This window comes from Sciurus vulgaris (genome assembly GCF_902686455.1).
Source record: "Sciurus vulgaris genome assembly, chromosome: 4".
NCBI lineage: Eukaryota > Metazoa > Chordata > Mammalia > Rodentia > Sciuridae > Sciurus > Sciurus vulgaris.
The window spans coordinates 79,212,888-79,232,157 of NC_136464.1; the positions used below are offsets into that span (position 1 = coordinate 79,212,888).

At 38.3% G+C, this 19,270-nt stretch overlaps 1 pseudogene across 1 annotated transcript; it reads left to right on the forward strand.

Moving 5' to 3' along the window:
* The first annotated feature begins 13,646 nt into the window (after positions 1-13,646).
* Positions 13,647-13,887, forward strand: LOC306659024 (small ribosomal subunit protein eS27-like; annotated as a pseudogene). Its single transcript has one exon. The product of its transcript is annotated as a small ribosomal subunit protein eS27-like (transcript).
* The last annotated feature ends 5,383 nt before the right edge of the window (positions 13,888-19,270 follow it).

Below are 19,270 nucleotides of genomic sequence, written 5' to 3' on the forward strand. Positions count from 1 at the left end.
TGGGTGTGGTGGTGCAGGCAGGCCCCACCCAGCACCACCCCTGCCCTCCTCCCCTCCCCTCTGTGCTCTGCTTGGCTCTGGGCCCTTCCTGTGGCTCCCAGGCCCCACCTAGGCACTGCCCAGGCTTGCACTGGAGAATCATTGTGGACTGGAAATTGTGAGCCAGCCTTTGAAAGGCCACTTGGTAAACACAGTTGTAGCTTTCTCCAGGTTTTACCAAATCTAGATCACATAAAAACAACAACAACTAACAAAAGGAAAAACAACAACAACAAAAATAACCCATGAATCTTTTCCACTTATTGAACAATTTCAACTTATCCAGGTCAGCAAAGGACAAAAGGACACAGCAGCCTGCATTCATTGGGGTGTTGCTTTGTCTAGCAACCTCTTTAATCACTCTGATTACTGTCCCCTTGAATCCCTGTCTTAGTCCTAAGAAGTAAGTACAACTTCTGGATGCTAGAGTAGGAAGCAGAACCTCTAGATAAGTTGTCCAAATGATACATCTCTCAGAAACAGAGTCATTATCACCTGGTCTCTTGGACTGGTGGGGTCCTATTCTCTGCTGGAACTCCCCAAACACTGGCTGCCAAGAGAAGGAGGAATCTCTGTGATAGGAGGTTTGTTTTGCTCTCTGGGTTTACCTACCCCAGGACTTGTATCTAGAATGTTCCCCCAAGTACCTCTCTGTCCACACTAACCTTTAACTTAGCTAGATCCTACCCACCCTTTAGCATAAACACCCTGCCTTGGGGATTTAATCCTGCAACCCAAGAAAGCTCTCACAGGGCTCCCAGAATCCCCACAGCTCCAAGCCCTGAGTGAAACCCAGCCCAATATTGAGTTTTTTAAATTCAGTGAATCCTCCCATGTAACAGCTAAGAATTGGCCTTTAATGCAGAATGCCCAGGTTTGTGACCCCAGGTTCAGTGCTCTTTGCTCCACGCACATGGATTCCTCATGCTGTTCCTTCTGATGGTGTGGGCTGGGTGGGTGGAGACAGAGCTGGGTCAGCAAGCAGAGGGAACGGAGGCAACCAAGCTCCCTCCAGAGCTGCCAGGAAAACTGAGGAACCTTCCTATGGATAGCGCTGTGAGATGTCATCTAAAGAGGAAGACCACAGCTGCCTCTGGCCTGTGATGGATAGAAGACTCATTCCAGGCCCGTGAGTGCCAGACTATGCTGCCTGCTTGGGAACCCTGGGGGTTGGGACCCAGGTACCCTGGCTGGCCTTCTCAGGAGCTCAGCCACGCTGCCTGCATGCCCACAAGGGCGGTGAGTGTGGGTGTTTGGGGCCAGTTATTCTGGGATGGGTCTCTTCTGGGGGGGTGTGATCGAGGTCTAGTTATGCTGGTGATTGAGGTGGATCCCCTTGAAGGAGCAATAGTGTGGAGAGACCTTTGTTGAGCCCAGAAAGAAATGTCATCCCCTAAGACTTGGACAGGCTCCAGGTCAGGATGCAGGAAGAATGTCAGATGTCCCTGCCCTCTGAGGTCCACTGGTGTAGTGGGTAACTGATCCAGGCCTGGATAGAAAGTAAACTAAGGACTCTGTCTGCAGGAATAGGCCCCCAGGAGAGGGAGTTCCCTTCCAGTTCCTGCCAGCAGGGTTTCAGGAAAACTAATTAGCACCATTTACTCCTTCCTTTTGGAATGTAAAGGACTTTCCCTAGGATCTAACCACCTCCTTTGAAGTGTAAATGCCCCTGTAGAGAGCTCTGGGCCTTGCTGAAGGCTAGAGATTTACTGAAGGCCTTGTAAGAGAAGCCAGTCTGCTTTTGTAAACACACTTCCTGCTTGAAAACCCTTACACACACTCATATATCAGCCCTATGGGCTGATTAAAAATCTTATCCATTTGTTCCCTTATAATACCTGATTAGAAGAGTGGTCAATTTTACCCCATTGATTACTTTAGAAAACCTAATTAGAATGCTGTCCACTTTACCTCACTGGTCATTTTAGAATGCTGAACCTGTGGTGGGAGTTATCATAGGCCATACATTCTCAGTGATGGGAGTTGTCATTGTAATGGGACTCTGTAAACAGGGCAGGATGACTTGTCTCTCTGTCCTGTCCTCCAGCACCATTTTTCTTATACCCTGCCCCCACCATCTTTGAATCCCTGAACTCTTACCTAAGAGTTTGCCCTCATATGTCCATGTAATTACAGATTCTTTATCATATTTCAGAACAGCTGCAAGTTCCAGATAGAGTTGTTTCTAACTCTTAGTAGGGACTACCTATAACTATAGTCACAGGCAACCTAAAACATGGTCAGGTACTATTCCTGACTAATTCCTATTCAATATGGTAACTATGGTCAAAGAATGCCTATGGTCAAGGAATACCTCCAAAGCTATGCATTTAAACTCGTGGAAAAATTACTAGAATATAACAGACCATGTTTGAAAGGACAAATAACTGTATTTACAGAAAGTACTTTGTTAAAATGAGCCAGTTTAGGATATTCAGAAGATTATGGGATGCCTCTTTATGAAATAGGAACTCTATTAAACTATCAACCATGTAGTGTCTACACTTACTTAGTGTAAAACATTTTCATAGGCACCGTTATCTCTTTACATCTTTATAGCAACTTCAATGACAAGTTAAACTTTCTAGAAGTGACTTTAAGGCAGAATTTATAGACCAAATTTTGGTGAATGATTTGTCTTGGAGCAACAGACTTGGAAAAGATGATGAGGCAGCAAGCCTGGCAAAGAGAGATCCCAGCTACACAGCAGACCAAAGAGCAATGCTGTCCAGCACAATGGTAGCTCTAAAACTAACGTGACTTATCCAAATTCTCTCATTTGGGCCCCAAATGGTCAGACCTTTATGTCCCTGTCCAAAATCACTGAATGTGGGTTGTCCCCGAAATTAGTTGTCCTTGGATAAGGTAACTTTCTGCCACGGAGGCAATTGCTGAAGAAACTGACAGCCCAATGCTACCTGCAGATGCCACCACCAGTAATAATGATAAGTCTTTCCTTGATGAAGTATCAGGGAATTACACCTCTGTTCATCACAATGTAATTTAAAAATGGAAGGACGTGAGAATGAGAGAGGTGAGAAGTTAATACATTGAAGGTCTCATAAAAATTGGTGGTATGGAAATCATATCATGGTTTATCAACTTTATTTACAGACCTCTTCCAGAGCTCCAAGTTGACTGTCTTGAACTCAAACAAATCTAGACCTCTTTAATAGGAACTTTGTACTTTAAACTACCTTCCTTTAGTTCTATCCCAGCATTTCAGGATGTTCATCATGTTGACTTCTTTTTCTTGTAACACAATAACTACCTCTGCTCCTTTTTTGAAAAATCCACCACCTGAACACTTCATTTTATCTTCTCATTTCTCATCATCTCTGAAAACTTGACCAATCACTTATCCTTTTCAATTTACCATCAACTTCTCCCTTGTGGCTTACTTTTCCAATACATTTAAAATATACCTAAGATGTTCTGCTTCTCTTTAGAACTTCCATGACAGCATTTCTCATTTTTAACTTACACCTCCCTCTGGCTACACAGCCACCTATTTCATGGCAATTTCTAGATTCCATACAATCCAGCTTCATGTCCATTTTCTATATTCAAATTATTTCTTACAGTGCAATACTGACATGGAAATTCTCTAATGCACTATCCCCTTCCATTGGTGCACTGGATCCCACACTTCCTCCTGAAACATCAGTCACCCTCCCCACTTTGCCTGTTATGTCTGTGCATCTTTAGTTGTGCCCCCTATCTTCTTCTCATTCCCCTGAAAGGATATTTAAATTCCCCACACTTCTGTTCAGGCCCTGTCTTTCCCTGTGGTTATGTTTCTACTATGGTGAGTTAATTTTCATCTACATCTCAAGCTATGGTTGTATTTTTTTGTGTTTCTGACATGAATTCCAACTTTACAGTAATAGAGTATAGCTAATTTTCAAGCAATGAATAGTCTTGCAATCTTCCTATTCATCAACTCAGCAATCCCCTTTCATGGTTCAATGTTTTATCATCCTTGTGACCCTTTCTCAATATTTTATTATGCACCTGTCAAAGTCCTAATAATTCTTTAGATGCTGAATATCCCAAATCACTTATTCTTATTTTTAACTTTTTGAGCATTTAATGATTTTATAAGGTTTTTAAACTCATTTATCTTATACTTGCCAGAGTATATGTAATAAAAAAGGTATGAAAGATGTTCATTCAGTTATTTAGATAAATTTAATAATACTGATTCTTTAACCAAATGGAAATAGTAATAACCAAATGGAGATAATAATAATACTGATTCTTTAACCAAACTGAAGTTAGATTTAGACATTCAACAAACATTATTAGAGTCCCCAGTATGTGCCAGGTACCAAGCTAACTGCAAAAGAAAAATAAGACTTTTCCTGAAATTCAGGAATTCATGAGTAGGGCGGAGATAGAAAAGTAATATATTAAACTGGAATTCCATGGTAAAAAGAGTACTGAAGAAATATGAAACTATCTTATATGCCAGATTGTATAGTCAGCAAATTTTCTATTTATTCAATGGCAAGTAATATATCACATTGCTTCTGATTTCTCATTGTATGATTTTGATTTTATACTTCATTTTATTCAAAATATGTATCCAAAAATGTTTGAAGACATTGTAAGCACTCAAACACATGTATGCTTAATCATTGAAGATATAGGTTTTGCATAAATATAATTAGATGATATTCCAACATGCATTGCAGAATACAACCAAAACAGGTAAAATTAATCATTGACTATAAGCACAAAGAAAGAATTGGTAAACTAGATGTGTCTTCTGTAGAGTACTTCATATTTCAAAGCAGTATCAAAACTGGTTTACTTAATAAGTTAAATGACTAAAAGACAACTGACTAGTAAAATTTGAAAACTAATCAAACAAAATCTCCAAAATTTGGGGAACATAAAAATCATCAAAAGAGCAATAATGTATAGAAATATAGAAATACATATGTATTGAATATAGTTAATACCAGATAAATATTTTTTATTTTCTTTCTTATTTCTGGCTCAGTTTCCTTTCTGTTTAAAAGTTAGCATGCAGGCTTATTTTCTCCAATAATGAGATGAAACATATGTGTTAATTTCAAAGACAATACTTAAATGACAGGCAGAGCCACACACAGGTAGAAGTAGTATCACCTGACAGAGTATCATAAAAGCATGGTGAAGGCCATTTCTACAGAAAGGTAATCAGAAGCATACTTGTGTTATCCCCCTAGAATAAGTAAAGACTGGAAGCTACAAAAGAGTTTCTTAGGCAGGCATGCCTGACAACTATCAAGATAAACTGCCAGAGTCACAAATGTGTAGTCAGTTAAAGGCCTACAGATCTTCCTAAGCTACACAGGTAGGTTTAATCTGTTTGTTAGTATGATTATCTAGCCCTAAGTAACAGAAATATAGAGATTGCTACCAAACACAGGTTTTACCAATAAAATGATATTTTACAAAAATCAGGTGACTTTAAGAAGTTTAACTATATTTTCTGGGAACATCAATGACATTAAGAATTAAATGTTGTGTTTACATTCCTGATACCTCTGACAATGTTAACGTTCCCAAATAAAGGCCTTGTTCTCTCCAGCCTTTGTTAGACCTTGTTATGGAACAACAACTCAGTTTTTTCACCTCCTGGTGAGAGATTATTGACTTCTGTCATCTTAATGATATTCATTGACATGTTTCAGATGCTGCAACATTTACTTTGTATTAATCTCATTTCAGTACTCACGTCTTTTTGTTTCTCTCTCATAGAAACACCCACACCCAGATGACTTTAAAACCTCTCTTCCCCAATCAGACTTCTACTGTGGACCCCTCAATTGACCTGATTTTCTAAAAGGGAACCCAACCAGCTTGCCCACATGGCCCCCTTCCAGCTCAAAAGAGCCAGGGCAGTCTTTGCCTCTTTCCTTATAGCAGTAAGGATTTCCTAAAACTAGAGGGGGAAATGAAGCCAGAATTGGGGACAGGCAGTTAATACAGAAACAGGGAATCAGGTTAAATTGAGAAAATGGATGCCATGAAAACCATCTGCATCTGGAAGTTGGAGACTGCCCTTGGTGGAATGGAAAGTCAAGGATCTCTGGAGCCCCTTGATTACCAGATGTACCTGTCCTTGTCAAGGACTACAGGCAGGGAGCTGTTAATTAATACCCCCTGGACCCTTACCTGCCTGAATCACTTTGGCCCTCCCCCTGCCCATCTGCTGTTCACCTTTTTTGCGATGTCACTGGCAACTCCTGGACCTAGGCAGGAAGGAGAGATAAGGGGGGAGAGAACAGAACAAAGGACACCCTAATCTATAAGATTTGCAGGGCATGCTTATTTCTTGGGACTGTAGAACATCAGCCATGGCCCCCTTCTCCCTCCCCGGATGTCTGTTTTATTACCTTTAAATAAAACCTGCCTAATATGTTTGCCTTGGCAGGCTTCTCTGATGTCGTGATGGCAAAATCAAACCTGGTTGTGAAATGAAATTAGGAAAATGTTATGGTAAGAGTCCAATGCTTGGGGAAGAGGTCAGTTCCCCTCCCCTCTCTTAGAATTTCTGCAGTAGGGTCCCTACCATTTGTAGTGTCAATAACTGCACTAAGAGTGTGACTACTCCCTCCTGAAATGTAATAGATGTCTGTGAAAAGAACTGTTTCTTCTTATCTGTTCTGGGACCATGCTTTATGTTACAGACCCTGCACAAGGCCTTCAGCCACAAAGATTAGGAATTTAAAAAAAATAGAGGAAAAAGTCCCAAAGATAGGATGGATCTAAGATGACGTCAAATAAACTATAAATATTGTGAGAAACCGTGGATCCGGGTTTAGAATTTTGGAGTGCTAATCTCCCCTGGGCCTGCTGGTATAAAATAAAGCTTAGTTTCTTCTACTTTCCAAGTGCCTTCTTGTCATTTCCACAACATCATACTTCAACACCTTAGGAAGCAGAACTCATCACCGGTAAATGGTGGTATCATTACTGCTCCCCTTACTTGGAGTGGTGGTCCTGACCATCAACCTGTTTTATTTTCTCTTTCCTCCCAAGAAAACTTTTTTCCTACTTTAATCTCTGGTGGCCTAATTACACATCGATATCTGGACCCCATAGCACCTTGGCGTGCTTCTCTAATGTTCAAATTTCAACATTTGAGGAACCAAAACTAGTTATTGGTGAAAGTGGTATTAGTGGGGGGAAGTGAGGAGAATGGGGACTGAAATAAAATTCCATACATATATGATTTTTGTCATAATAAACCCAAGTACTCTGTAAAATTATAATGCTTTAATAAAATAAAGTGTGCCATGAGAATCTCTTTTTCTTTTTTTTTTTTGGTTGTGCTGGGGATTGAACCCAGGGCCTTTATTCATGCTAGGCAAGCACTCTACCAACTGAGCCATATCTCCAGTTACTCATGAGAATCTTTATAGGGAAGTAAATATAGCTACTTAAAATAGTTACATAGCATTCCATCAAATTCCTCTTGAGAGACATTTGAGATTCTCCATCTCATTTTACTAAACAGAGCTTACAGAGAAATTCTTTGCATTTATTTCATTTTTCTCTTAAATGAATCTTGCATTAAGATACAATTCTTGGAAGTGGAATTGTTGTTCCCAGGTTGTGAGATACAATTTTTATACAAATTGTCAGTTGAAGGCAATCCATTTTCCCTGGGTCCAATGGGTCTAGAATGACTTGGAAACTATATTTATTGATGCCTTTAAAAATCATAGCACAATATATCAATTTTTACAAATATATCAAATTTCTACATATTTTTCTTGATTCAAAATCAAAATTCTGTACTTTCATTTATGTAAAGAATATATACTCTTGTTAAATTGGGTATATGCTCTATCCAATAGAGGGAAGCTGATAAAGAATGACTTTACTTTTTTTTTTAGCAATCTGAGTATTGTAGTAGTCAGGGTTCTCTAGAAGAAGGGAACCAAGAGGATGTGTGTGTGTGTGTGTGTGTGTAAATGATTATGAAGAGAAGATTTATTAGATTGGCTGGGTAGTCCCACAGTGGTCATCTGCAGACTGGAGAGCTGGAGGAACCAGTGACTGTGCAGTCCAAGTTGTTGAAGACTCAGAACAAGAGGGATCATTATTGACCTTAGTGCCAGAGGGAAAATCACTTTTTTATTTCCTCCAAAACGTTTAAAAAACACATTTTTTAATTGCTGTTGTAAGTTGTCATAAATATTGGTTATGCACAGCAAAGGATTCTTCTTAAATCAGTGATTGAATTTGATATTGGGACCTGAGGTTGTAGCTCAGGGGTAGAGCACTTGCCTCGCCTATGTGAGGTACGGGGTTTGATCCACAGTACCAACTAAAAATAAATGAAGTTTTTGTGTCCCTCTGCAACTAAAAATATATTTTTAAAATTTTGATATTAGATTTCTGGTCCTCTGGCTCAAAATATGATTAATACAAAAGCTGAAATGCAGGGTTTGCCCATATCTTAAAAGTAGTGGTGGATGACTGCAGTTGGTACATACCAAGATAGGCTATGATGCCACTAATGGACTCAGAAAAGTTTCTGTGTGTGACACACATACACACATATAAATGTATAAAGAAGGACTTATATTTTCTTCTATCTTTTTTTCTTATTGTATTATCTACAATTAGTAATCCATATTTGATCAGGGAATTATTTTGTGGCACAAAAATCCAGCTAGTTTACTCCAAACAACAGGCATTTCATTCACACATATTTCTTTTCCTACTAATATAATATGTCACCAATTCTTCCAGATATTTCTGGGTAGCTGCTCCTTAGGAAGGCCTGGGTGACAGACTGCCCCCAGGTCCACAGGTACTATGGTGTGCTGAGGACTCCCTGGGCATAGGAAAGCCATGCATGTTGGTGAAAGAAGGCCTGACCACCCAGCTGCCCTGTCCCCTCCAGGGCATGGCCGGGGTAGTGCAGGCCTTTGCCCCATCGAACCCACCTCCTCTGGTACACCCCTTGCCTCTGGGGCTGCAGGACTCGCAGACTCTATTACCTGTTCTTCTTGTCTATGTCATTGACATGACAGCCCCCGTGAACCAGCAGACGCCTTACTCCTTTGACATCACCGTCCCTGGCAGCTTTATGGATTCTCCCAATCGGGTTGTATCCATCCACTTTAGACCAGGCGCAGACTGCAGCAAAAGTCTTCCACATAGAGGTCATCCTCGGGCATCAGAGGCCTTGTCAGTACCTTGATTTTTTTTCAGATGATTTACAGAAGTTTTGACTTTGTAAACCCTCGAGGATCAAAATAAAGCAACAGTACACTCTTCCCTTTCTAACATAATTTAATCCAACCTGTCTTATCATAGCACGTATCTCATCTAGATGCTGAAATCATTCTTTGAATAGACTGTCTTCAATATTTAATACTGTATAAGAGCCGGTGCAGTCATAAGAACTTGTCCAAATCAGTGTTTTTTAAATATATTCTATTGGAGCTAGATAAAAATAGACTCACTTTGCTGAAGTTAGGTCCTTGTGGGAATGTGTACATTAGTAAGAAGGTTTTCAGTGAATATATCTCCTTGTGCTTCATCCTGCATTAAACCTCAGTTTCCATATGAAAATAAAACTTTCACAGAATGTGATGAATGTATATGTGGTTCTCTTCTGACATGTTTTAGTTTTCCATAGGTGCTTGGCTTACTTTTATCTCACAGATTTCAAAAAAATTAAATTTGGATCTCTTATTAAATAGTGATTCCCCTGTGAAAAATTCATTTAAAAAAAAAAAAAGGAAATTCTGATATTTAGGACATCGTATAAGAAAGAACTTTTTATTTTTGGCTTAAGTCAATGGATCCATAGATAAGTGGACTTCTAATTTCTAACTCAATTGGTGAAAAGCTAGTGGACTAGAAGTTTATTTGCAGAACCAGGGTCTTTCAGCAACTCAATATCAGGCTTCCTGTTTGACTTTGGGCAAGTTTTTAACTACTCGATATCTAGAGTTACTCATCTGTAACATGAGTAAAACAATATTATAGCCATGTTATGTTTGGCGCTCAGGCTGCTCCCAACCTAGAATATGTAACTGAAACGCACAGAGGAATTTCACAGAACTAATGAATATCTGCAGAAGCTGGAGGACTTTGAGTCAGACATTGACTTCATGGTCTTACAATTATGAAGGAGCCGCTAAAAGACCAAGGTACCATTGCTCTGTCCTTTCTGGTGTGACCTCTCTGTCCCTCTGCTGGAAAAGTTTTCACTCCCCTTTCCTTCATTAGCCCCTCCCACAGATCTCCTCTAGCAAGCATAAGAAGTTTTCTTTGTCTTGTCTTTTCTTCTTCCCATCTTAACCCTATAATCTGATTTCTATCACCCCTTATGATTTTGTTTTTGTCAAACTCAATGGTTCCTTTATATACACATCCTTCTACAAAAGAATGTTTTTTCCCCAATCTGTTTTAGTGCTGCAGTGGTTGATATGTAGACTTCAGAGATATCCACATGCAGTAGATCACCAGTGACTTTTCTGATAATTCCTTAGAAGACACTTATTTCTCTTTCTGCCCAATGACATTCCTTCTGACTCTTCTCCATATGGTGTTTCCAATAAGTGACTTGTCTTATCATATGGTATCCCTATCAATCATATGTGCACTCTCCACCTTCTATTCCTTATCTCTTTTGGATATGCAACATGAATTCTAAGATACTTTTTATCAACTATCCATTTTCAAAATAATAATGCATAACAAACCACCTTCAAAGTTTGTGGTTTAAAACAGTAACTGCTTGTATGTGAGTATTCTGGGTTGATTTGTGATCTGAGCCTAACTTGAATGACTTCAACCAGGTATGTTCATGTATCTGTATCATTTGGTGGACAGGTAAGGACTCAGTGATCTCACATGTTCTTAGCAGGGACAACTGGGATGTCTTGGCTTTGTGTGACTTCATATTCTCCAATAGACCAGGCTGGGCTTGCTCACATTGTAATGGCAGGGTGACAGGAGCCAAGATCTGTGTACAGGCTCAGAATGGAGCCCTGTCACTTCAACCACACAATCTTCTTGACCAAAGCAAGACACAGGTCCAGTTCAGATTCAAGGGGTGGCAGAAAAGTCTCTCCTCCAGATGGAGTAAGATGAAAAATCATATTTTAAGAAATATGAAACCAGGCATAGGATCAGGATTGTAATTCTAGCAACTCGGGAGACTGAGGCAGGAGAATCACAAGTTCAAGGTGAGATGCAGCAACTTAGTAAGACCCTATCTCCAAATAAAACATAAAAAGGGCTAGGATGTAGCTCAGTGGTAAAGCACCCCTGGATTCAATCCCCAGTATATGAGAGAGAGAGAGAGAGAGAGAGAGAGAGAGAGAGAGAGAGAGAAGAAAAGAAATATGGGTTCAGGTAGAGAAATAATTGTGATGATTTTTCCAATCATTGTATCACAATGGCCCTGTATAAATATCCCACTATCGTATACAGCTTAGCAAAGGGAGGGAAAAAGCTAACCTCCTTCCCCAGCCTTGTTGGCAGTAATATCAGCCTTTTGAGACTCTTAAGGTTCCTATGATTAGAACTTTAAAACCATCATTCAACCTACTCAAAATATCAGTATTGTCTGTCTATATCACATTTGGCCTCAGATTTTGAAATCATTTCCTTACAAACATGTGATTTCCAGGGATCCATCACTCCCTACAAGTCATCATTCTCTGTCTGTGAGTGTTGCCTTTACCTTCTCCCGCTCTTGGAAAAATCTCTGCTCCTGGTCATGGCTTTTCACAAACATAGATGCACAGGTTGATGAGCTACTTCTTAAAATCAACAGTAGAGGAATAATACTTCGCAAGTACATAAACATGAAACTCATTCTTCAAAATTATTGCACCATGTTGTATAACAATAAACGATTTTCTTATTACTTCTTATTTAATTTAATCTGTTTCTTTATAATTCACTAAAAGAAAGCTACAAGAATTGTTTTCATGTACACTAGTCTATGACTAAATAGAGGCATTTCATAATAAGATCCTAGAATTGAACTTTTCATATCAAAGAATACATAGAAATAAAATTTTGTTTAAGATGTCGATTTGCAAATATTCAATTTTTCATCAATCATGTGTAAAGGAATACCCTTTATTTTCATAAGTTTAAATGAAAGTAACTGCTTGCTCTATAGCTTTCATGTTTGTATACTGTAAGTAAATTTGATCCAGCATGCCTAGAAGGAATATAACTTGCATACTAATTCAAATATTTTACACATAGGATACTAATAAAGTCACTCTATTCTTCTTTGTTTCTCAAATAATCAAGGGGTGTTGAATTACATGAGCTTCCATTAACGCCATCAGATAGTTTGCCTATGTCTTCTTGCCAACTAATAAATACATTGCAAAATCTGTAAATCTATTACCTTCACTATAATGATTTTGAATATGCAAATACAGGAATTGTTTTCTTCTTCATTGATTTAGAAACTCTAGTAATGTGAACACAGCAAATGAACTTGAAGATATATTCAAAAGTAAGAAGATATTAGAAAATAATCTGTGAAAATAAACCAGCAAGTCATGAGAAAAAAATTAAAATATATTAAAATTCTTAACTAAAAGTCTAACATGTCTGTTATAATCTTTTGTCTTTATCAACAGATACATCAACAGATACATGAAAAAATGTTCAACATCTTTAGTAATAAGAGAAATGCAAATCAAAACTACACTAAGATTCCATCTCACCCCAATTAGAATGGCGATTATCAAGAACACAAGCAACAATAGGTGTTGGAGAGGATGTGGGGAAAAAGGTACACTCATACATTGCTGGTGGGGTTGCAAATTAGTGCAGCCACTCTGGAAAGCAGTGTGGAGATTTCTTAGAAAACTTGGAATGGACCTACCATTTGACCCAGCTATCTCACTCCTCAGCCTATACCCAAAGGACTTAAAATCAGCACACTACAGAGATACAGCCACATCAATGTTCATAGTTGCTCAATTCACAATAGCCAGACTATGGAACCAACCTAGATGCCCTTCAATTGATGAATGGATAAAGAAACTGTGGTATATATATACAATGGAATATTACTCAGCCATAAAGAATAATAAAATTATGGAATTTGCAGGCAAAAGGATGAAATTGGAGAATATCATGTTAAGTGAGATAAGCCAATCTCAAAAATCCAAAAGAGGAATGATCTCACTGATAAGTGGATGATGACTCTTAATGGGGGGTGGGAGTGGGACAAGAATGGAGGAAGGAGGGACTGTATAGAGGGAAAAGAGAGGTGGGAGGGGTGGGGGGAAGGAAAAAATAATGGATTGAATCAAACATCATTACTCTGTAAATTTATGAATATGCAAATGGTATGCTGTTACTCCATGTACAAACAGAAACAACATGTTTCCCATTTGTTTACAATAAAAATAAATAAAAAAAAAAAAGAAAGAAATGTGAGCTGGCCAGTGGTGCATGCCTATAATCTCAACTACTTGGGAATGTAACCCAGGAGGATTGAAAGTTCAAGACCAGTCTGGGCAGCTTGACAAGACTCTGTTTCAAAAACAAAATTTAAAAAAGTGTTGGGTGGATCTTTCTGGTGGTGATGATCTCCCCATGAGAACATGCCTCTTGCAAAAGACTCCTTCATCCCTCTCCAGAAGAGAAGAGGAAACACAAGAAGTGCCTGGTACAGAGCCCCAATTCCTATTTCATGGATGTGAAATGCCCTGGATGCTATAAAATAACCACAGTTTTTAGCCATGCACAGTTTTGTGTGTTGGCTGCTCCACTGTCCTCTGCCAGCCTACAGGAGGAAAAGCAAGACTTACAGAAGCATGTTTCTTCGGGAGGAAGCAGCATTAAAAACAGCCTGAGTCAAGATGAGTGGGAAAACATCCCAATAAACAGATTTTGGATTTAAAAAAAAAAAAAGTCGGGGGCAAAAAGTTGGGCATGGTGATGCACTCCTGTAATCCCAGTGATTTAAAAGGCTGAGGCAGGAGAATAGCAAGTTTGAGACCAGCCTCAGAAATTTGGCAAGACCCTGTCTCAAAATTAAAAACAAAAAAGAATGGGGAAAAAAAAAAAAAAAAAGTATTGTGACCATCCACAACTAGAAATATTTTTTAAAAAACTATTAAAATCTCAAATATTCTCCTTTTTTCTTATTCTACATATAGGAAAAAAGTGATTCCTCTTTCTCTTTTTGCTCCTTTGAGATAGGGTCTCACTTTATTTCCCATGATGGCCTCAAGCTCCTGGGCTCCAGCTTCTTCTGCCTCAGCCTCTCGAGTAGCTAGGAATACAGGTGTGTGCCGTCATGCCTGGCTTCTATTTTCTTCTTGAGCAGATTGGATATGAGCTTTGGGGTTGATTTAGTATCCCTGCATTCTCTTCATGAGGATTTCTTCCTTTACATTTTCCTTGTACCCTAACAAATCTTACATTCTCTCCTCTTTTGAAATCTAATCATCTATAGCAGATACTGTAGCTCATCAGTCCAATTTCCATTTCCAACATCATCTTGAAACTGCTATAATGGAAAAGCTAAAACCTTGATCTATCAAATGTCCTTGTTAACAGGTTCCTGGTCAATGAAATAAAGGATAAAGACACTTAGCTGCACATCTCATCCTGAAATAAATAAGTAAAGCCTAAAGAAAAAGTCCTCTTGAGAATGTGTATGTGTTTGTGTGTTGTCCCTCCCTCCTAGGATTCTTGCCCCCAGCACTTCCCTTTTCCTAGCTAATTCTCACTTATTACTCTTCAAGAAATTTCAACCTAAGGAGTCCTAGACCATACTTCTCCTTTACAATATTTATTAAAATTATAATTAGATAATGACATGGTTAAGTCTGTGTTGCCATGTAAACTCTACCTGCCCAGTTTACTATTATAGCCCAAACACCTAATTACTGTCCCTTGCTCTTGGGAGGCCCTCGATAAGCATTTGAATGAACAAATTTGCAACAGAGGATTACCTGATAAACACAGTACCAAATATTAGGTTATAATTTGATTAGTCACCAAAAATTAGGCAATATTTCTATTTTTCTCCTTGGCCCCAACCCATGCTAGTCACATTCTTACTTTCTAGTAATGTACAAAATCTTGAAACACCTGAGGAAAATCAACAGCATGAAAGAAAAAGATTAAGACTGACAAAGAAACTAAGAGAACGAACTAAAAAAAAGTTAAATTAAAACCAAAAATATGCTTTCAGAAATAAGACCAAAATGAGTTATTTAAGCCATGGCTTGAGCTGAGAATGCTGGATAAAAAATTTTAAAGTACATATTGTTTTTGTTGTTGCTGTTGTCACTGGGGACTGAAGCCATGGGTGGTGGTCTTCTACCACTGAGCATTATATCCCCAATCCTTTTTATTTTTTTGAGACAGGGTCTCGCTAAATTGCTGAAGTTGGCCTCAAACTTGTCAGCCTCTCAAGTCACTGGGATTATAGGCATGCACCACATGCCTGACTTAAGTACTTATTTTAAAAAAAAGAAAATAAGAAAGAACAAACTTCTCTAGAGTCAGTGAACTAAAATCTAAGTGAAAGCATGCATCCAATGTGGTAACAGAACACTGAAATCATGTCTGTACTATGTGTATGTACTAAACAGGACAGATGTGAGCTTTGGTTCTAATGGCCTCACCCAAGAAAGATACTCTCCTTTCCAAAACTGAGGTCCCACTCTACCCCAAATCTATAAGATTGCAAAATAAACGACATTTTGAAGTGGTGGGGTGAGGAGGAAGATGTGAAAAGTTGTTTACAAACCGGGATAACTAAAGTAAAGATAACTAAGCATTGGTAAGGAAATGAAGCAGAGAACTCTCAAACTGTTATAGACAGAAAAATAAATTGGTAAAACCACTTTGAGCTATTGGTTAAGTATTAACTCATAGACTGAACATGCACAAGGACCATCCTATGATCTAGCTCTACTCTTATGTATAGACACAAAAGAAAAACATGCATATATTTCTCAAGAGACAGGCACAAGAATGTTCATAGCAGCATTATTTGTAATAGCTCAAAGCCAGAAACACCCAAATGTCCATCAATAGTAGGTGGATGAATAAATTCACATTTATACACCACCACCATAAAAATAAACTACAACCAAAAGCAACACAAATAAGTGTCCACACCTCAGAATGAAATAACCAAAACCATACAATATATACCATACAATTCCATACCATTTTGTAAGGCAAAAATGAAGAGATACTATGGTTTAGGATTTAAAACCATATGGAAGTTGGGTGTGGTGGTGCAGGCCTATCAACTAGAAAGGATGAGGCAGGAGGTGCAAGTTTGAGGGCAATCTCAGCAGCTAAGCAAGTCCCCATCTCAAAATAAAAAGTTAAAAAAAGACTGGTGATGTAACTCAGTACTAAAGTGCCCATGGGTTAAATCCCCAGTGCCTAAATAAATAAATCCATATAGGGGAAAAAAAAAAAAAAAAGAAAAGAAAATGTCAATCACAAAAACACAAGATGGTGGGCTGGGTTTGTGGCTCAGTAGTAAAGTGCTTGCCTGGCATGTGTGAAGCACTGGGTTCGATTCTCAGTCACCACATATAAATAAAATAAAAGGTCTATCAACCACTAAAAAATATATATATTTAAAAAAAACGCAAGATGGTTTTTGTTTTTTGTTTTGTTTTGTAGAAGGCTATGAAGGATATAGAACTAATTCAAAGATCCTAGTTAGGAAGCTATTGCAATAGCTCAAGTCACGCTATGGTAATCTGTACTAAGGTAACTGCAGTAGAGTGGGCGGATTTGAAGTGACTACTGTAACTAAAAATAACTATTATGATCTGAATGGTGTACTCTTAAAATTCATGTTGAAGCCCTAACCCCCACTGTGGCTGTATTTGGAAAAAGGAAATTATTAAGGTTATGTTGGGTCATGAGGGTGGGCCCTGATCTTACAGGACTGGAGTCTATTAAGAAGAGTCATTGGTGATCTCAGTCCTTCCCCAAACCTCCATCAATTAGGCACATGCACTAAGGAAAGGCCATGTGAGGACCACACAGGAAGGCAATAATCTGAGCTGGGTGTAGTTATGCACACCCATAATCCCAGCTACATAGAAAGCTGAGGCAGGAGGACTGAAAGTTTGAAGCCAGCCTGCCTGGGCAATTTATTTAGACCAACTCAAAAAAAAAAAAAAAAAAAAAAAAAAAAAAAAAAGAAGAAGGAAGGGAGGGAGGGAGGAAATAAAGAAAACAGCCCATCAGGACTGCTATCTACAAGCCAGGAAAAGAGCCCTTACCAGCAACCAAACCTTCTGGACTTGTTCTGGGAATTCCAGCACCCAGAACTGTGAAAAAATAAATTTGTTTAAGCTACCCAGTTTGTGGTATTTCACTAGGGCAACCTGAGAAGGTTAATGCATATTGTGGTACCAAGAAGCAGGCACTTCTGTAATAAATACCAAAAATGAGAAAGTGACTTTGGAACTGGGTAATGAGTAGAGGTTGAAGGAGTTTGGATGTGAATGCTAGAAAAAACCTAGATTGTTGTAATAAGACTGTATGGAACAACACAATTGAATTAGAGGTGAGAACTCAAAAAGAGGAGAGTGCTCCAGGGAAAGCCTCCATCTTATTACAGAAAACACATAGCATGAAAACAATGCTCAAGGACGTTGTGGACATTAAAGGTTATTTTTGTGAGGTCTCAGATAGTAATGATGAACTTATTTATTTTATTTATAAAACAAAAATAACCCCTTGTTATAAAATGGAAAGAACTTGGCTGAATTGTGTTCCGATGTTTTGTAGAAAGTAGAAATTGTAAGCAATGAAATTGAATAATTGAGATTTTTAGGGATTTCTCCTCAAAACTTAAAATGCAAAAAAAGAGAAAGAGAGATTGAGCAAAAAGAAACACAGAGCTTCTCTCTCTGCCTGCTCTGCTGTCTTTTATAGTGTACTTTCACTTTTAATAAATTTGTGCTCTGTTTGGCCTTGTTGTTGTTTTTTAAAGGACCTATAACTCAATTTGGAAAATTCTCAGCCTATACATATTGAAATAAATTAATAAAAATAAGAAAACTTATTCTCAAAGTACAAGGGTATGCCTGAGCCACCACTTGATAAAATTAGTATGGTGTAAAGCACAAATTTAAACAGCCACCTAAGCAAAAGCAAGAATAAAAATGGGATTATACACATTAGAAACACTATCAGTTAGAACTCAATGAAACAGGAATAACAGGAAGAATAAAAGGTGGAAGAGGTCTTTTGGGGTTCCACATGATGAGACAATAGAGCAAATCTGGCTGTGAATATGAGTTTTTCTTAAAAAAAAAAAAAAAAAAAGAGAGAGAGGAACATCTCAAAGGTGATTGGCAAGGCTGCACTGCCACTCAGGGTCTAGTGGGCAAGACATCCCTTCACCATTTCAAAGGGTGGGACTTTTTCCTTGGAACAACCAGGATGCCACTGTCTAGTGTCTCAGGAATGACTCCATGCTGCCCAAATGGGCCTGGAGGACATAGCATTAGACCACAAAGGACAATTCTTGAGACCTAACGTTTAATGGGATTTTCCTTACTAGATTTTGGAGCTGTGTGGGACCTATCATCCCTTTCCTTTGATCTATTTTTCCCTTTGGAATGGTTATCTTTATCCTATGTCTGTCCCACCATTTTATTTTGCACATAACTTGTCTGATTTATAAACAAAGAATCCAAGAAGTTCTGTCTCTCTGTTTCACTCTAGTTTTCCCTCACCTTCACTCCTTGCATGCACACTGAGAAAAGAACACTTGAAGACATATTAAGAAGGTGGCCAATCCTGTTGGGCCTTGATCTAGGAAGTCCAGCTTCCAGAACTGTGAGAAAACAAATTTTGTTGGCTGTTTTGTTGGAAGCCTGAGCAGGCCAACGTATTTACAAAAACTGAGAAGCATGGACTTAATGTGCAATAAGGATAAATTATTCATCAGTAATAACAGAATATAAGAAAATAGTGTCTAAAACACACTAGCTGGTCTTATGATGGAAACTACCAGGAAAACTAAAACTGATTATTAGAAGAGTTTGGGGTCTACAAGGAAATTTTCATATATAATTTTTACTCTTATATAGTTTTCTAAAACTGTGCATATTACTTCCATCAATCATTTTAAAAGTTTAACATAACCTTTAAAGAAAACTTAAAATACCATAACTTCATTTCCTAAATTTCAGTCATCCAGGTGTTTTATCTTTTTTGTTATATG